The sequence below is a fragment of the Daucus carota genome, chromosome 8 (genome assembly GCF_001625215.2).
Source record: "Daucus carota subsp. sativus chromosome 8, DH1 v3.0, whole genome shotgun sequence".
Classification (NCBI taxonomy): domain Eukaryota; kingdom Viridiplantae; phylum Streptophyta; class Magnoliopsida; order Apiales; family Apiaceae; genus Daucus; species Daucus carota.
The window spans coordinates 6,835,193-6,852,844 of record NC_030388.2 but is presented as its reverse complement, the minus strand read 5'-3'; positions in this window follow the sequence as shown (position 1 = coordinate 6,852,844).

Below are 17,652 nucleotides of genomic sequence, written 5' to 3'. Positions count from 1 at the left end.
TCTATTTTAGGTTTTAATACTTTTATCTCATTCATTTTATAAGCATGAATTTCTAAGACTAAAGTATCAATTTTAAGATTAGCAGCTTTCATCCTTTTAATAGCATCATCTCTTTCAAGTCCTAATTGCATAAACAGTTTAGGGCATGTAGGATCTACCTGAAAGCTTCCAGCAGGAGGAGGTGAAGATGATCCAGTAGTAGCCATGAAAGCAACATTCCCTAGCTGCTCCTCTTCATCACTATCTGTATCATCCCAGCTTTTGCCTTCTGCCAGATAAGATTTGCTTTTGAAACTTTGACTTCCAGAAGTACCATGATGCTTTCTAACCAGTGCATCATACTTCTGCTTCAGCTCATCATACGAATCTTTTCTTTTTCCTTGAACCTTGGGCTGTTTGCATTCTGTTGCAAAGTGTCCAGGTTCACCACAATTGAAGCATTTGAACTTGCTTCTGTCCACCATCCCAGTCTTGTATCCTCCTTTGCTTGTAGAAGATGAATAGCCTCCCTTCTGAAACTTACTAACAGTAGGTTTGTATTTATAGGAAGGGTTCTTCCGGAATCTCATGTTTCCAAACTTCTTGGCAAACAGTGATAGAGATTGATCTTCTAACTGTTCAAGCTCTTCCATTGTATAGAACTCTTCGTCACCACTGGTAGAAGCAGTCTGACCCATCTCAGGTACAACAAATTCCTGAGTAGTCTCAGAAGGAACAACAACATCCTTCTTCTTTTCTTCCAGTACAGGTGACTCAACAACTAGAGCTCTCGAATGGTTCTGTGTTTTACCCCAGCCATATCTCTGTTTACTCTGAACTTGCTCCAGTTCATAAGTTTTCAAAACTCCGTAGAGTCTTTCCAGAGAAATCTCATTCAGATCTCTGCTTTCCCTGATGGCAGTGATTCTGTGTTCCAGATGTTCGGGAAGGGTTAAGAGAAACTTCATGTTGACCTCTTTCTTGTCGTAGAATTTCCCATTCAGATTTAAATTATTTATCAAATTATTAAGTCTGATAAATACTTCTGAAATCCCTTCACCGGGATGAGAACCAAACTGTTCATACTGAGCCATCAGTATCTCTTTCTTGTTTTCCCTAACTTCCTCTGAGCCTTCATTGATAATCTCTAATGTATCCCAGATTTGCTTGGCGTTCGTACAATTTACAACAGCATTGTACATCACTGGATTTAGAGATTCAACCAAGATTAGTTGAAGAGCATCATCTAAGTTCATCTGATCACTCTCTTCATCTGTGTACTCAGAAAGTTCTTTCGGAATGACCTGATGAGGTATCAACACACCATTCTCTTCGTGTGCTAATATGACCTTCATCGGAGTAGTAACACCTTTGTCTAAAATCCCAATGTATTTTCTGTTCGCTGTTCGAAGGAATAGGAACATGTGCCTTTTCCATAGGCCAAAGTGTTCCTGGCTGAACGGTGGGATTTTGATGCTACTGATCTTTTGTGTACTCATGTTTAAGGATTTGAAGTGAATAGTGTTTGGATGAGATTTGGATTTTTGAAAGAAAAATATTTTAAATCAGAATTAATTTTAGGAATAAAATTAATTCGAATAAAAAATATTTGGACGTTACAGAGTGTGTATAGGATCTGATACGGAAAAATGGTATCAACCGCTCTGATGCCAATTGTTAGGTCCTGAAACGATTGTAGAAGGGGGGGTTGAATACAATCGTCACTAAAAATCGCGGCGGAATAATCTGATTTGAACTAAACTTGTTAATCAGATTTTAATTAATTAATATAACAATGTTTTAAGTCGTTATATAATTAATAAGGTTCGTTTTAATGTCCACTAAAGTTCGTAGAATAAATTCGACAGGATGTATTCTAGTTTAGTGATTAAAACAACCGAGTGATCAAAGCACAGAAAATTGTGGATATAACAATTGCAAGTTACAAACAACTTGAAAGCTTTTACAATGCAATGAACACTTGGAAATGAAGAAGTGAAGCCATATTTATAGGCAAGCACTTTGAACTAGGTATGACATTGAAAGGAATGACTTTTAAGCTTAGGAATGACATAACAAAGGAAGATATGAAATTGTTACACAAAGCCATGCCCTAAAACAAGAAAGGAATGACATAAATAAGCAATGTCATACTGCATAGGCACGGTATGACATTTTAAACTTGGTCACTAAGTCATTCGGTATGACTTACACCCCAGAAGCCATCCAGGACACTTCGGTATGACATTTATATGTCATAATAGCGCAAGTCCTACACACAAACGACAATCCCTGATCACAGGACACGGTATGACATTTTAATGTCATACCAGATGAAGTCAGATGCATGCAAACGGTATGACTTTTAATCAGAAAGTCATACCGAATGAAATATACATACAAACAACATCAGAATGACTTTGTAAAACATTCCAGGGAAAGTCATGAGGTATGGCACAGTATGACATTATTAAATAATGTCATACCGAGCTATTTGAAGCATAAATCAGTTTAAATACTATATATAAATATTAGATAATTACCAACTTAATTATATTAATTATATAAATTCATAAATTAAATTAATTCGAAGGTGAATCAATTTAATAAATAAATTATACAACCAATTTAATTATTTTGATAAGTGAGATAATTAAATAAATACTTATATAATTGTATATCTTCATCAGCAGAGACTTCTGGCTTGATTAAACTTTGTAGATCTTTGTCTTGATCGAACGGCCACTTGTAGTTGATGCAGAATACTTAATTTGAGTAGCTGACACACAAATGTACTGTCTGGTTCATCTGTATCTAGCTGAATTAAATATTCTTTATCAATTAAACATTTGATATGTGGCTTGTTCGTCGATTCTTTGTCTTCGTAGTTCTTCTTCATTAGTAACAATAGAATGGAATCTTCTGAATAAATAAAGTATTAAAACTTTATACCTTCTGGACTTCTGGACGTGCTACAAAAGATTATTTGTACACTGAGGCTTGAACATATAAATGAACTTCTTCCAGTGGTGTGCAGCAACATCCTGAAATTCTTCAGACATATAATTTCAATAAATCACTTGACGTTCTTCGTACGGATTCCTTCAACAGTACTTGCTATTTAACTTGCCTTCTTATCAGAGTTGAGTTGGTACCTCTTTAATTACAAATAGGCTAAACATATGCCTTTCACACTTTTTTAAAATAATAAAGATTATTTGATATTCATGAATAAAAATATTGATACACATTTTACGGAACTGAAGAAATTTATCATTTTATTTTCGGCAGTGGAACCTTAAAAATTAATTTTCAAAAAGTATATTAGTTAAATTAATTTTACCTCTCAAATCTATTTCCCCCTTTAGCCAATGTTTTCGGGAATATTGACATTTTTCGGAAAATAAAATGAAATATGTTCAAATACACCCTCACATGCGGTGGTGTAACAATACCACACAAGCCTCTTTACATATATTTAGTACGCAATCCAAAGAAATTGTAAAAGGAAATAAAATTAAAAGCTATGCTAATAGATAAATACCAATCTTTTTGGTCATTAAATTTGTTTGATACATAATTAAAAGGATCAAAGATTGATTTAACAACGTGACTGCTATAAAAACAAATACATAATTGCACATACATATGACCCTACAAACAAATTTCATATTTAGCAAAATATGTTATTCATAGTAGGCCATTAAAGTATTCAACTTTTAGTTGGCAACACATATAAACACGAAATGATGCATCGGATTAATTAAAAGACCATAGGTTATAAGCATAAAAATCCTAGCGGTCTAGAAACAAATTTAATGACCCGGTATGTAATCAACAACACTCAACATATGGATCACTTAATAGATAATGGATCACTTAATAGATATAGTGCGTGGATTAATCTCATCAAGCATCAAAAGGCTCCCAGTTGTGCTCAGAAGTTACACAATGTTCCAGCCACTACATATTCTTGTATCTGTGGAGAACAAATATTAAGGGGAGTAGGATTTAATCATTTCTAGCTATAACAAGTATAATGAATTGACCAATGATTTATAGGTCACGTGATATCCCCGCGTTCTATTTATATGAGTGTATGAGTGTGCTTAATTATATAAAAAATAGGTACAGTGAAACAGATGGCAAACACCTGGAGAGCTCTTCTTAATTTGTAGTAATAGTTCCCTGAAGTTCTTTGACTAATTGGGAAAGGTAATGATATGTCACTACAGCTTTCCACCAATCAATTGCTACCCCCCCCCCCTCTCATTAAGTGGTAGTTTTGGGAGTTGTATGTTTGTTTTGTTTACTTATCCTGTTATTTTATTTTGAGGGTAACAAGATAGAAAACCATAAGAATTAAGAGAATGATTCAAGGAGGCTTGGTATGTCACTGACAAGTATGTGAGCGAAATTAGGGATAGTGTGTAATATTAAATGATAATAAAATATATATATATATATATGCGGGCCAACATCGGTTGTGATTAAAATAAAAAACATAATAAAAATTTGCATGCTTCATAAATCTAAGTCAAATGAAACCCATAACTAAGCTTCAAGAGGGTTTTGTTATGCAATATAGTTCAACTTTCCATATTCATTAATTGTGTAGTACTTAGATGCTGTTTGGTTGGAGAAAGGTATGGGGTTGGAATTAGAAATAGCGTAAAAGTGGTATGGGGTTGAGTTATAATTTATGATATCATGTATTTTGTTGGTGATGGGATAAATATGGTTGAATTAATTATTTACCAATTCAAACAGAAACATAAAAGACAAATCACAAGCCATAAATAAACAAAGAAAACTAAGCTAGTACATGAAAGGTAGCGATGAGTCTTGTGCTTCATATACATTACTCAATTTTACTACTAGAACTAGAAATCTAGTGTATGGAATAATTACACACTTGATTGCTGACCATTCTTTAATACATATAAACTAAGAGCACAGTATCACACATCAAAAGATTATCAAAATCTATGGTTTTGAACCTCAAAAGGAAAGAATTCATAAAATAACAATCAAGACCAAGAGGCAGGGTGAGCTTGTTGTCATTTCATTATACATTAATGATCAAACCATAATAATTCTTCAATAACTCATACTTTTAGGATACTGATCTAATACTATTACCGAGTCCATTCAAAAGTGCCCTATCAAAATCTAGTGCCATATATTTTAATCACCTTTGATATTGATATATAAAAAATTGAAAATCATTACCTCCCCGGTAGCTTGCTATGGTTTGAGAAAAGCGTGCATCCTATATGAATCCCAAAGCAAGCTTGATTGTATGATCTGCTGAAGTGAAATTCTTGTCCTTTTGAGCTCTTTAAGACCAAGTCTTTTGCAAATAGAGTATGGCATCAAACTTCCACTAGCCCCCAAATCACATAAGGCTTTAATATTCTCCATCTTTCCAATAGTGCATGGCAATGAAAAACTTCCGGGATATTTTAACTTTTGCCGAATTGATTTTTGAAAACGGCACTACACTCTGCATTGAGAGTAACGGTTTCCATATCTTCAAGTTTCCGCTTTCTAGACAACATCTCTTCCAAAGTACACTTCATATTTACTACCATCATCCAATTTTCTCGTGTGAATACATGGTATCTAGCTTCATAAATACACAACACCCAAAAATCCTGATGTCGCTCATATTGGGTTTTGATCCAAACCAAGCTTCATACGGTGTATTGCTTGAAAGAGCTCGTGTCGGTAGCTTGTTAAGTACGTATGCGGAATGCCTCACCGCTTCACCCTAAAATTCAGGTGGAACCTCCTTGGCCTTCATGAAACTCCTCGTCATCAACACAATTGTTCTATTTTCCGCTCCACCATGCCATTTTGTTGAGGGGAGTAAGGAGCGGTGTAGTGCCTAACGATCCCACTATCCTCACAAAACATTGTGAATTGTGAGGAACAAAACTCAACACCTCTGTCAGTACGAAATTTTTTAATCCTTTTCTCAGACTCATTCTCAACAAGCATCTTAAATTTGTTAAACATTTCGAATGCCTCGTCCTTAGTCGATAAGAAGTAAACCCACATCATACGGCTAAAGTCATCAACTAAAAAATGGAATTACCTCTTCCCAGATGGTGTTGGTGACGAAATCAACACACATATATCGCCATGCACCAGCTCTAAAGCTTCACCGGCAACAAAACTCAACTGAGATGGAAACAGGGTTCTCGTTTGCTTGGACATCAAGCATCCCTTTCATACCTCCTTTTAGCTGCACCAGATTTGGTAGCCCCACCGCCATATTATTTCTTTTTATCAGATTCATTGCATTAAAGTTCACATGTCCTAGACGTGAGTGCCATAACCATGATTCCTCTTCTCATTTTGAAAGCAGGCAGATATTCTGAGTGTCGTCGAGCAAAATCTTATACAGGCGATTTGCTGACCTCTTAACCTTCATCAAAAGTTTTTCGTCCTTGTCATGCACCCACAGAAACTCGCCATATAATACCACCTTATTTCCTTGCTCTGACAATTCTCCAGGACTAACTATTTTGTTGCATAAAGATGGAATATAAAACACATTATAGAACATTTTTGCTTCTCCAGTTTTACACTTGAAAGAAATTGATCATTTCCCTTGAATACGTAGAGTCAATCCATGGCCAAATTTAACCTCTCGTGTCACATTTTGATCCAATTTTGAAAACTTTGATTTGTCCCCAGTCATACGGTTACTCGAGCCATTGTCCACATACCATAGCTGTGAGAGCTTTCTTTCCTTCACTTCTGTCTCCAATTTGGGTATAATCATTTCTTCATTCAACAATACCATCTTGGGTTTATTCTCATCCAACTTAGAGAGCAATAACGCGGGTTCATCGTCTTTAATCTGTGCCAAGTTTGCCAGGTTTAAAATTTCTATCCGGTCGCGGCCTTTTGCATTCTGCAGTGTAGTGCCCCAACACGCAGTTGAAACACCTTACAGAACTCCTATCACGTCTTGCACCGTGGGTCCGTGCATTGTCATTTGTCCGATCCTTATAGCCTCGTCCACTCCGTGCTTTAAAATTTGATTGGCAATCTCCTGACTCCTTGTTTGATCTCTTAATCCAGTCCTCTCGAAGGAGCACCAATTTTTCTTTATTCTATTATTTTGCTTTCTATTGTGTGTTTCATGTTTATATTTTATAATTTTTATGCTTTATATATTTTATTTAAACAAACTATTTGAATAGGTATAATTTATGCTAAAATTTCCATATATTGTGATCCAAATGTGCAGTATACTTATATATCTATATTTATAACCTCTTGATGTTCAAATTTTATACAAATAAACTATATATGTCTCCACTTTTTTGAAATAAATAAGATTATTTGATATTCATGAATAAAAATTGATACACATTTTTACAGAACTCAAGAAATTTATCATTTTATTTTCATCAATGGAACCTTAAAAATGAATTTTAAAAAAGTATATCAGGTAAATTATTTTACCTCTCAAATCTTTTTCCGCTGTAGCCAATGTTTTGAGGAATATTGAGTTTTCTCGGAGAATAAAATAAAAGATACTATGTCCAAATACACTCTCACAAGCAGTGGTGTAATAAGAGCACACAAGCCTCTTTACATATATTTAGTACGCAATCCAAAGAAATTTTAGAAGGAAAAAAAATATTAAAGGCTATGCTAATAGAAAAATACCAACTTTTTAGTCAATAAATTTCTTTGATACATAATTAAAAGGATCAAAGATTCATTTAACAATGTGACTTAACAATGTGACTGCTATAAAAACAAATACTAAATTGCACTTACAAACTGACGCAATAAACAAATTTCATATTTAGCAAAGCGTTTTAAGGTTGAATATTTTAATGGCCTACTGTGAATAATATTGGATGAAAATCTCGTGAGGACAAATTATTTTGATGAATTTACATTTGTAATATTATAATATTAGCCGTGGCATTTTGAGATACTTTCTTTGTCCGCATTCTTCATTCCTAAGGAAAATGGTGGAACAAGCATAGGTGGTGGTATGAGTGTCCAGTTGGCAGGTCTAGATGGACGTGTCATAGGTGTAACATTACATATAGGTTTTGCAAAAGAAATTTGTGCAAATTTTAGGAAAAAATTGTTCATTGGTGCTTGAACTATAGGTCATTTATGGTTTATGTCCATAAACAAAAAAACCCTATTTTTTGAAACCTGAACTTTAAAGAAATTTTATTAGTCCAATTTTTACCGATGAACTTGAATTAGATTTTTTAAAAGTTTAGGTTTCAAAAATTGGGTTTTATTTAATTTTAGAGATCTAAACAATAAACCATCAATAATTCACCGATGAATTGATTAAGTTTTTCTGAAATATTCACGAACTCCTTTTGCAAAAGCTGTTTCAGTGACACCCATGACACGTCCATCTCAATCTGCCAACGAGACACTCAGGCCACCAACTATGCTTTTTGTTCCACAATATTCAGTTGGAATGAAGAATCCAGATAAAGGAAGTATCTCAAAACGCCCTGGTAAAAATCATAAATATTACAAATGTAAATTCATCAAAACAATAGTCCTTTAACGCAACCAGAAGGGTTTGTTAAACATGGATAGGAGCATCTAGTGTACAAGATGAAAGGCGTTGTATGGACTTTGTCAGGCACCACAAGCCTGGTATGCAAAATTAAGCAAAGTGTTTAGAAATCCTGGGTTTCACAAATTGTCCATACAAGCATGCACTATATACAAAGCATGAAGGGAGCCACAGTTTGACAATTGGAGTATATGTAGTTGATTTGTTAGTTAGGGGAACAAGCATATCACTTATCAAAAGGTTCAAGGAGGAAATGAGCAAGAAATTTGATATGGTTGATCTGGGAAAATTATCTCACTATCGATGTCTTATGCAAGGAAGATACTGGAAAGATGGGGTAGGACAAAATGTAAGCCTACTAAGTATCCTATGGAACCCACATTGCAATTACAGAAGGATGACAACGGGAAAGCTGCGGATTAAACTGAATATGAGAGTGCAGGACTGAGTTATATGGTTCATACTCGACCAGATATAGCATATGCTGTTGGAATTATTAGCCGTTATATGTAAAGACCTACTGTTATGCATTGGAACGATGTGAAATGTATAATGCGCTATTTGAAAGGCACATTGAGTTATGGGTTGTTATACTCCGCTGGAAGCAATAAAATATGTTATCAGGTTATTCCGATAGTGATTTAGCAGGAGAAGTTGATGACAGTAAAAGTACAGGAGGGATGGTGTTTTATCTAAATGAAAGCGTTATTACTTGGATATCTCATAAACAGCGTTGTGTGGCTTTATCATCTTGTGAAGCTGAGTTCATGGCAGCTACAGCAGCTGCATGTCAAAGTATATGGTTACGCAAGATAAAAAGATTGGTCGAGTGTTAAGAGGAAAGGAGAACGTTCCATAGAATTGATAACCAAATCGTCCGTCCCAGAACACGATTCCATTCCATACCAAGTCGGTGTGATTCGCGTTCAGTTTGTCGATTCCTGCGATTTACTGAAATTCCGACTACTTAGTCTTTTAAGAAGACAAAATAAAGAAACAAGAAGAAGAGGTAAATTGAAGGCTTAAATATTTATTGAAAAACGTAAAAACATAAGAAAGAAGATGGAGAAGAGGAGAAGACGATGCCTCGATTGTCGTAAAAGGAGTAATCGATTTTGCTTCATGCAGTTGAGCGATATTCCTTTACTAGTTTAATGGCCTTTCTTGATTTATGTGCAACACTAAATGCCTAGTTTTGTTGGAGTTTACACCTCATCAACAATGATCGAATCTGTTTACATTTTTATTTTTGTGAAATATATGTAGCCATTTCATATTTTTACACGCAAACCAACATAAGGTGTTTAAATAACATGTTAATATATTACTCCGTCCGTCCCACAATACAAGTCTCTTTTGAAAAATTTATGCATAATAAAGAAACATTAATTAGATAATATTTTCTCACATGTACCCCTAATAAATGCATGAATGTGACTCTTATTTAACCGTCATTAATTATTGTACAACTTTCAAGAAGGGTAATTTTGGAATAATGTCAATATATTTGCATTGGAAACTACAAGTGGACAAGTATTATTGGAAAAAATTTCTTCCCTCTCAATTCTTGACACTTTTTTTATATTAAAGCACATGAAAAATGAAAATTACAAGTACTAGATATCAAAGCATGATTTATATATATATTTACTACTCTCTCTTCCCTCTCAATTCTTTACACTTTTTTTATATTGTTCAACACGTATTTCAAGACGCATATAAAACATAGTTTCATAACTTTTTGTTAAAAATTTTCTTTTCGTAATAAAATTTATATAATAAATATTTATCAAACTATATTTTACGAGAGCAGTAGAATGCGTGCCTAGCCACGTCCCCAATGTAAACATTTGAGGTGATGGAATGAGTAGGCAATCCAAAGAAATTTTAGAAGGAAAAAAAATTAAAGACTATGCTAATAGATAAATACCAATCTTTATGGTCATTAAATTTCTTTGATACATAATTAAAAGGATCAAAGATTTATTTAATAATGTGATGACTTAACAATGTGACTTCTATACAAACAAATACTAAATTGCACTTACAAACTAACACCACAAACAAATTTTATATTTAGCAAAATAAGTTATTCACAGTAGGTACCCCATTAATTAAAAGACCATAGATTATAAGCATAAAAATCCCAGCCGCCTAGAAAAAGTTTAATGACCCCGTATGTAATCAAGGACACTCAACATATGGATCACTTAATGGATACAGTGCTTGGATTAATCTCATCAAGCATCAAAAGACACCTAGTTGTGCACAGAAGTACACAATGTTCCACCCTCTACATATTCTTGTATCTGGGGAGAACAAATATTAAGGGGAGTAGGATTTAATTATTTCTATCTATAACAAGTATAATGAATTGACCAATGATTTATAGGTCACGTGATATCCCCGTGTTCTATTTATATGAGTGTATGGGTGTGCTTAATTATATAAAAAATAGGTACAGTGAAACCGGTGACAAACACCTGGAGAGCTCTTCTTAATTTCTAGTAATAGTTCACTCAAGTTCTTTGACTAATTGGGAAAGGTAATGATCTGTCACTACAGCTTTTCACTAATCAATTCCTACATGTTCTTTCGTTAAGTGATGTGAACCAATTTAAACCCTTTTTCTGTCGTTTATAATATAGAATAAGCAAGGGTATCGTTCAACGCCAAGGATCAAGGGCTCACTTCTCTTCTGTTTTTCTAAACAAATAAATGATTTGATTTTGTTTTTATAACTAATCTAAATATTAATCTAATAAAAATTATATTAAAAGCAATTAAATAAATATGTTGGAAAGCATGAATATCCACCACTAAACCTATGACACAACTTTGAATTCCTTTGATATGTTAAGAAAGATACTTATAGAGAACTTGCCATGGACCTCATAGAAACAAGCTCTGCTATTCGCATAACCCCATGAACCGCATAAAAAGGCTAAAACGAATTACACACTAATACAATTAATCCCATGTCCGCATAGAAAGATTAATTGACTTTGCAGAGATAACAATCACATAACATATTGGGATGTCCGCATACCCTAGTTAATTCAAGCATCTCTACAAGCATTGACGTATATATAAGCACAATCAAAACAAATCTCCAAAACTCAAAACTGTATAATTGCCATAAGGTTCAGGGCTTCAAACCAGCCCTCCAACAATAGAGGTTTAGCCAATCATAATCATAGTAAAACACGTAAGAATCATAAAAGGAATAGAAATCGATACTGAGCGCCGATCCTTTCTCTTCTTCTCCGTGGCACCCTTCAATAGCACGTAAGTAAAACTCTATCTAATAATACCTAATACAAAAGTGTTTTTATTCTAAAAAGAATATACAAGGAAATTCTGAAACTGAATAGGTTTCCCAAAGGTCAAAATTCGCAGTTGATTTTCTCCCCTGTTCCTGGGCTGTTTCAGCGGGCTTTTGATATCTGGACCCATCTAGAATGATAGAAAATTAAATTATCTTCGCGTGGGCTGTTGAATCGCCCAAATCCGACTTCTAAAACTCAAGATATGGTCCAAACAATATTCCGAATGCGGGTAGCCCAATAGTTGCGAATTTTCTTCTAGTTTGCTCCAAATCCATTCCAATTTAGAATTCCTTGCTCCCTACAATAAGATATTAAAATATAATTAATATATGTCCAATTAAATGCAAAATATAACTAATATGAGAACAATTATCATCTAAAATATATATAAATATATACTCTATCAAATATCCCCACACTTAGCATATTGCACGTCCTCGGGCAAACAAAGAATAAAAATATTACTAACTACTAACATCACTTTCGTGGATGACACGATTGCATTGAGCGTATGCAACAAGCCGTTAAATCCCTAGGCAGCCCTAGTAGGACGAGTGTTTTCTCGTGAGGGTTTATAGAAGATATACCCACAAAATCAAATATTTTCAATCATCAAGTCTCAAGCACTAACAACATCATCGTACCACATATGCAACCTTCAATTACGTAACAATCTGAACAAGTGTGAAAGTACTAGTACTATCACTTATGCACCATTCATACACAACAATCCAAGTATGCACACAATGTCTACAAAGACAAAAATATCATGAAATAGACATCAGAGTCGCATCAAATAAGTAAGCATGCTATGGGTAGAAAATCTCACATTACTCTCAATTCACACAAGTGTTTGGGTGTAAGTGTTTCACTCAAATTCAATCAACATGAACATGCACTACCATAAATTTGATTGTCTACCAAATCTCCACTACTCTGTATATATGCACACACAAATCAAAAGGACTTTGTTAAGGGTTGTAACGAGGCTTAGGTAGGGGTAGGATATCAACGAAATAAGCTAACAAGTGGCTAACTCGATAACTAATAGAGCACAATGTTCACTTTTGATTAAGCACTCAACATGAAATTTGAATCATGTAAAAGGTGATCAAGCTTTCACAAGCATTAAAGCCCAAGTACATCTTACGTACATCCCCTCCTTTCACATTGTACCACCAATGAACACATTCTCCACTTGTTATTTTTTTCCCTTTCATTTTTTTTTCTTTTCAAAGTCAAGTTTTTCTCCAGTAACCAAGGGCAGTGAAAAGTCACCAAGAAAAATAAGAGGAATTAATTTGATCCCCTTAATTTCTAGTACAATTGTGCTTAATACCAGCACGTGCACATGGATCGTCCTTTTCATATGACATTGCAATTGCCACCCATTGATCTCAAAGGAGTACTTGATACTTTGTTTTCTTTTTCTTTCTTTTTCTTTTTGATTCCCACCAAACTTTCACCCTTTCACAAAGAAATCCCCACACTTGAATGTTAACCACCGCTCCAGTGAATCAAAAAATGCTCTACTAGTCATCAAGACAAGAATAAACAAGTAGGCTCAAAATTCATAGATTGGTGATAAACCAAAAAAAAAATAGATACAAGCTCAAGGGGGTTCACTAAGGATATAATTTTCGGGTACTATTTGGATAGATGAGGTTAATCCTAATGCCTTTATCATTTTCATGCATACACATAACATTTCATCTCGATAAGGTTTAAACCAAATCCTAGAGCAACAAGCCAAATGATGAACACCACTCACAACAAAAATTAGATTGACGCAAATTATATCAATCATAAAATATGCTCAAAATCTCACAAGGTGAAAGCATGCTTTACTCATAGAAAGTGACTAAGATGCATCTCAAGTTTTAAAATTTTCGCAAGCACACACAAGGAATTATCATGCATTGAATGATTTTTATCATGGATATGATGCTCAGAATTAATCATGCAATAGTCTACAATATGTGTATGAATACTCACTAAACATGCTTTGAGACAAGATAATTATATACAAAATTTTTGAAATTTTCAATTTTTTTTTGGATTTTAAAAATAATATTTTAAAAAATAAAAATAATATAATTATTCGTGAGAACACATCCCCACACTTGGATGGTTCATTGTCCTCAATGAATAATATATAATATAATAAACTAAATTAATATAATATAATATAATATAATTAAATATATAACAAATGGTTTAGAATACTCCTCTGATAAGTGACTTGATACTGATATGTGAAGCTGATGGATATACACAACTGTAGCATCCTTTTAAAGCATAAGTATAGTTGGCCAAGTGGTGGGTGAATTGTTTTGCAACCCGGAAGTCAAGCTTCCGCACGAGCGGCAGAAGTCGCGCACCGCGCAAACAAAATTTATACGCTGAAGTCATAAAAATTGAAAACCCCAGCAACCTCTTTTTTTTTTTCCAAACCCAAAATGCTTAAAATTTATTTCTATACTCCTGCAACACTTCACAAACATCATCAAAATACCTTGAGGGAGTTAAAAAAAATCTAATCATAATTTTATCATGACCAATAATAATAATAATAATAATAATAATAATAATAATAATACAACTAACCATACAATAGGCTTGGGTCGCCTCCCAAGAAGCGCTTTTGTTTAACGTCTTTGGCTAGACGTTGTGCCCTTTACTTTCAGGGCGGATACATCAGCACAATCAAATCAATTCCCAGCTTATGAATGTCATCATGAAAATTGCACAGTTTGAACGGCATCCAAAAAATTAATTTGATTGAGAATATAAAACTTGTTGAAAAATTACTCACTTTCTCGCTGAAAGGTATATGATACCTAAAGTGAGTTGGAAAAGGCTTCCACTCGAGCTTAGGTGCATCTTGCAATACCAAAAGAAACCCCAACTCCTTCAAAATTTTGTGTATCCCCTCAAAAGCAAAATTTTCAAATTCAAGAATGAACGAAGAAGTTGATTTATCAATAGTGCATATAGGAGTCACAGAAATTTCTTCAACTCCAACAAACCCCAACCCTCGCAAATCTTTACTATCTTCTCCAGAAACCACATCTTCTAATTTTTCTTCCACTATTTCCGAATCTTGTTTAGCAATGCTTTCTTCCATAGTAGCTATCTTTGTATCCGCGTGGTATTCCTTCTCCATCTCATTTACTTTTGTCTGCATCAATCTAGACGAAAAAGGAATACGATGAAAGCGACTTTTAAAATCAACTGGACAAGAAAAGTTAGGAGATTTCTCTTTGGGTACTGTTGCAACCACTTCTTCATTGTTATTCTGCAGATTACCAAGTTCTTTCTCTGGTTCATCAAGTATGTCACTAAGTTGTGAAATAGAGCATCCTGCACCTAGTGACTTGTAGGCGGTAATGACATTCAAATGCTCAAACTTTGGCTGTGGTTGTGTAGTTTTATGAGTTGCAACCAACTCATGTTTTTGATTTATTTTGTCACCCACATCCCCAAGTTGTGTTGGCACCTCCTTGATGTCTTGAGAATTTTTGGAACTTCGTTTTTGCATCTCCAACTGTCCCTCAACTAATTTGGCCAATAATATTTCAATATTGTTTCCACTAGTTAAATTGTGATGGAGTGGCTCCCTCTGCTGAAAACCCGAAATTGTAGAACTGTGCCGAAACTGAAATCCACAAGGAGCATCATTAGTCTCTTCATACCTCATGTGATCTCCCACCCTTGGATTATATGTGTCTAAGAAGTGATTTGCTCTTTGATTTCCAAAACCAAAAGTTGGACAAGAATCAATAGTATGCCCTGGAATTGTGCAAGTACCACAAACTTGATCTTGAGGTGTTCTTCCATTCTGAATTATTGCACTCAACCTCTCCAAGTTTCGCTCAATATTTGTCAACCTTTGATCAGATTCAACTCCTAGAATTGATTCCGACCTTGCACGAATCCCATATTGAAGCTCATTGGCAGCTCTTTTAGCAATCAGTTGTTCAGCAGCATCATGAGACATATCAATAAAAGCACCTCTAGCAGAAGAATCCAATAATCTCCTTTCATATTCATTCAGACCTTGATAGAAGAAGTGTAATAGACTCCCTTTAGAAAAACCATGTTGAGGACACCTTTTTTGTAACTTTTGGAATCTAGCATAGTACTCAGCATACGTCTCAGTTGCATATTGTTGAATTCCAGCTATTTGACTTCTCGTGCTTATCACTCTAGTGGCTGGATAGAACTTCTGCAAAAATTCATATACTAGCTTCTCCCAAGAAGTAATGAACCCCATAGGCAAATCTTCGAACCAATCCAAAGCTGCTCCATCAAGTGAAAATGGAAAAGCCTTCATCTTTAAAATCTGAGGATCCGCCATATCAGGTCCCATGCATTCGACAATATTCACAAATCTCGAAAGGTGTTGATTAGGTTCCTCGGTTGGAAGATCATGAAAGACAGGTAATCTCATTAGAAGACTCTGTTTGAGCTCGAAATTACTACTCTTCCCTGCAATCGGCTCAGGATACACCATACAAGTATTTCCATAACTAGCAATCGACACCGCAACATCATCACGCAGTGTTGGAATTGCCATGTCAACTACTCAAAAAGTTCCACCTTATACCTGAAACAAAACAAGCAACGGAGGAAAAAAGGAAAAAAAAGAAAAAATATATACAAAAAAATACAAAACAAAAGAAAAGCAAAATTCAATCCCCGGCAGCGGCGCCAAAAATTGATGTGAACCAATTTAAACCCTTTTTCTGTCGTTTATAATATAGAATAAGCAAGGGTATCGTTCAACGCCAAGGATCAAGGGCTCACTTCTCTTCTGTTTTTCTAAACAAATAAATGATTTGATTTTGTTTTTATAACTAATCTAAATATTAATCTAATAAAAATTATATTAAAAGCAATTAAATAAATATGTTGGAAAGCATGAATATCCACCACTAAACCTATGACACAACTTTGAATTCCTTTGATATGTTAAGAAAGATACTTATAGAGAACTTGCCATGAACCGCATAGAAACAAGCTCTGCTATTCGCATAACCCCATGGACCGCATAGAAAGGCTAAAACGAATTACACACTAATACAATTAATCCCATGTCCGCATAGAAAGATTAATTGACTTTGCAGAGATAACAATCACATAATATATTGGGATGTCCGCATACCCTAGTTAATTCAAGCATCTCTACAAGCATTGACGTATATATAAGCACAATCAAAACAAATCTCCAAAACTCAAAACTGTATAATTGCCATAAGGTTCAGGGCTTCAAACCAGCCCTCCAACAATAGAGGTTTAGCCAATCATAATCATAGTAAAACATGTAAGAATCATAAAAGGAATAGAAATCGATACTGAGTGCCGATCCTTTCTCTTCTTCTCCGTGGCTCCCTTCAATAGCACGTAAGTAAAACTCTATCTAATAATACCTAATACAAAAGTGTTTTTATTCTAAAAAGAATATACAAGGAAATTCTGAAACTGAATAGGTTTCCCAAAGGTCAAAATTCGCAGTTGACTTTCTCCCCTGTTCCTGGGCTGTTTCAGCGGGCTTTTGATATCTGGACCCATCTAGAATGATAGAAAATTAAATTATCTTCGCGTGGGCTGTTGAATCGCCCAAATCCGACTTCTAAAACTCAAGATATGGCCCAAACAATATTCCGAATGCGGGTAGCCCAATAGTTGCGAATTTTCTTCTAGTTTGCTCCAAATCCATTTCAATTTAGAATTCCTTGCTCCCTACAATAAGATATTAAA